General features: G+C 51.2%; 1 long non-coding RNA gene across 1 annotated transcript; it reads left to right on the forward strand.

The window, feature by feature from the left end:
* Positions 1 to 2,230: 2,230 nt before the first annotated feature.
* Positions 2,231 to 3,102, forward strand: LOC105544827. Its single transcript, XR_001006827.1, has 2 exons — positions 2,231 to 2,472; positions 2,678 to 3,102. It is a non-coding gene; the product is annotated as an uncharacterized LOC105544827 (long non-coding RNA).
* The last annotated feature ends 447 nt before the right edge of the window (positions 3,103 to 3,549 follow it).

Genomic DNA, 3,549 nt, shown 5'->3' on the forward strand with positions numbered 1-3,549 from the left:
GGGAAAGAGAGAGGAGGGAGGGTGGGAGACAGGCAGGCTGGAGGGTGGGAAGCAGGGAGGCTGGAGGGTGGGAGACAGGTAGGCTGGAGAGTGGGAGGCAGAGAGGAGGGAAGGTGGGAGACAGGTAGGCTGGAGGGTGGGAGGCAGGGAGGCTGGAGGGTGGTAGGCAGGGAGGGTAGAGGCTGGAGGCAGGGAGGCTAAGGCGTGCACAGTTACATGGGCTGCATATATTTTATCTTGGTTTGTTACTTGGCCATACAAAGTCTTTTAGCTATTGTGAAAAACATTTATTTTTTTTTCCTTGCAGCTTATGGAAAATGTAAGATTATATATTTTTTCAAATATTTAGTTCTAATTACACTGCTTTTTATAGCATGCCGATTTCTATCTGAGTAGCGTATTACGTGTCTTGGGATCTGACTTTTTAAAAATAGAGTTAATATTCCCAATATTAGTTATTTAAGAATCCATGTACTGACCTCAAATAACACTTTTACTACATACTCCATGGATAGAATTTGGGGGACTACATTGGGTAGTTATTTATGGAGAAGATTAGTGGCTTATTCTTCACCTACTCCTGTTCACACTAACCTTCGTCACTGGCTTGTTGCTGTTCCCCAAGCCCCACTCTCATGGTGAATAAGGCACCCTGGCATTTCTTTGAGTTAAGCAGCAATAACTCCTTATTTTGACATTGTATTTTTGGCCAGTCACCGCGATCTGTTTAACCTCCCCTGCGCTTTGGTTTAATACGTCACCCTCAGCAAGTATTAGTGTTTCCTCTTATTTTCCTGAAGTAATAACACTGTAGTGAAAACCCACTATTTAGTTCAGCCTGTGACTCACCCGTGACTCTTTAGGCTACAATAACCTGCAAGCTTCTTTGCTGTCAAATTCTCGACGCATGCCCATCATGTTCTAATTTAAACGCCATCTCCTCCTGAGGCCCCTCCTGGCCCTGCAGCTGGAGTCCAGGGCCAGTGCCCCACTCTGCTTTCATCCTAGCACAGCCCGTTCCTGTCTGCCCTCCACAGCGGGGGCTGAAGAAGCACAGAGAATCTCCCCTGGCCTCTGTTCACACCCTCACTGTGCTTTCCAGGAGATCCTGTGACCTCAGTCAAAGCTGGGGGCAGTTTTTGAAGGAGGCTTTTCTCTCCAATTCTTCAGCTAATTTTTTCAGGGCATAGCATCCCTGCACAAGTGAACAATTTTATTTTCTTTTTTTTTTTTTTTTTTGAGACGGAGTCTCGCTCTGTCGCCCAGGCTGGAGTGCAGTGGCCGGATCTCAGCTCACTGCAAGCTCCGCCTCCCGGGTTTACGCCATTCTCCTGCCTCAGCCTCCTGAGTAGCTGGGACTACAGGCGTCTACCACCTCACCTGGCTAATTTTTTTTTTTTATTTTTAGTAGAGACGGGGTTTCACCATGTTAGCCAGGATGGTCTCGATCTCCTGACCTCGTGATCCACCCATCTCGGCCTCCCAAAGTGCTGGGATTATAAAACATTTTCACCATGAGTCAATGTAACATTCTGATTTTTTTTAATGGAAAGAAGTAATAGGGAATGAAATACACAAAGCCAGAAGAGGTTTGCAATTTGAATGGAATCCAGGCGACTGATAAAGCAGGGGTGTTGCTTCATGTCAACTGCCCACTTACCAAACTGGCAATTCATTGAGGGATGATTTTACAGACCTACATAGAGATGGAAATCGACTGCAGAAAAGATTTTGGAAGGCTCACCTCAGCCTCCTCCTGGAGAATCCCGTTGATGAAGCGTGCAATCACAGATGCACCCGTCCTTCCGTCGTGGTGAGAGGCGACTGTGGGCCGTGCAATCACAAACGCACCCGTCCTTCCGTCGTGGTGAAAGGCGGCTGTGGGCCGTGTCGCACCCTCATCTGTCCTTTCTCCCGATGCCCACAGATGTTTGAGAAGCATCCTGGCTGTGATGAAGCACATGGAGTCAGAGCTGCGGCTGAGGCTTCCGTGTTCCCTGCAGGGTGTCTCCTGTGACGCTGCCCGCCGGAGAGAACCCAAGGTCAGTTACTCTTAGAGCTCCTCCTCCGATCCAGTCCTGTTATCCTTTGCATAATGGCCTTCTGCTGTTTACCGACGGATTCTGTATCCCTAAACCAGGAGCTAACACTCCGTAACCGTCATCTGTATCACTGGGGTCAGTGAAGTTCTCTGACAGGTTCCTCATGTGCAGAACAACAAGAGTGGCACCCAGTGAGCTGCTGGAAGGACTCAGTGTCTGGTGTTCACAAGGCCCAGCACATGGTCTGGGACGTGAGCCCCACACGCCGCCCTGAGGCACCTCCCTCCTCGGTCTCCTCAGTTCAGTGTCTCCACCGGGAAACCACCGCGAGGGCCTGCAGGAAAACAGCAGACTAGAAAGTCCAGTTGGAGGAGATTTCAAATGTGCTACAGCCTCTGCAGCAGGAGTGAAGCTGGACCTCCAGGCTCTGGTGAGGGCCGCGGGCGGGTGTGGTGCCCTGGATGCAGGGCCGGCCACGGATGCTGGTGGGCTTCTCCCAGGCCTCAGAGGTGCCTCCTGTTACCTCTTGTCCAGACATTGTGAGACATCTGAGCTGGAACGTGACGTGTCACAAGTGTGGAGCTCAGGAGAGCCTTCCGGAGTAGAGACGAAAACTTGGGGTCATTTGTCTGCAGAGAACACTGAGGACCGTGGGGCTGAGTGACACCAGCCGGCAGGAGAGGCCATGGTGGGAAGGAGAGGCTCCGGCCGGACTCCAGGGAGCACCAGCAACTGAGGGGCCACAGAGCAGGTGCGGCGGGGGCGGGGGCTGCCTGCCCGCACTCTCATTACAGCAGAGGCAGCGACATTTCCCTTGCTGTGCCCAGGGCAGGGACGGGCCCACGGCAGGTGCTGTGAGCATGTGCTTGTTGGGTTCCTGAAGCAGAGTCCAGCCAGCCCAGAGGGCCACATTCTTGTCACTGCCCCGTGGAGCCGCAGCTCAAGCCAAGTCCCGCACACCCCTCTCTGGGCTCTAACTTTGTGCCGCCTCCGATGTTCAGGGTACTTTACTTCAAACCATATCAAAAGCTGGTTTGAAAAACAAGTCCTATAGAGGTGCTAACAGAGCAAGATGAGTTTTTTATTCTAATAGGTGCCTTCTAAAGACAGTTATCTTTGTTATTTATCACACGCATCTGACACTAATGTCAGCGATTTCCATGTGGATAGGGAAGGCATTGGGACTTGCTGCGGGGCTGGGCGTGAGGCTATGAAATTCCAGTCAGTTGCTCCGTCCTGCGGCACATCAGGGCAATGCATTTGACACCCACACTCTTACGCAGCCAGCCCACGTTCCTGGAAGCATCCGGTAGCTGGAAAAGGCTCCGGAGAATACAACAGGGTGGTGCTCTGTGCTGGGAAGATGTCCCAAAAAGCATTTTCTGGAAACTAATATCCGCCGTGGTCCTATTTTTGAAAGCAGAAATGGCTCTTTGGAGAGAACAATTTAAAGGGTATGAGTGTGTTTGTGCTGTAAGCAGCGGCTGCTCAACAAGACTGAGCTCCA

Source organism: Mandrillus leucophaeus, unplaced genomic scaffold, assembly GCF_000951045.1.
Source record: "Mandrillus leucophaeus isolate KB7577 unplaced genomic scaffold, Mleu.le_1.0 Scaffold1088, whole genome shotgun sequence".
Lineage (NCBI taxonomy): Eukaryota > Metazoa > Chordata > Mammalia > Primates > Cercopithecidae > Mandrillus > Mandrillus leucophaeus.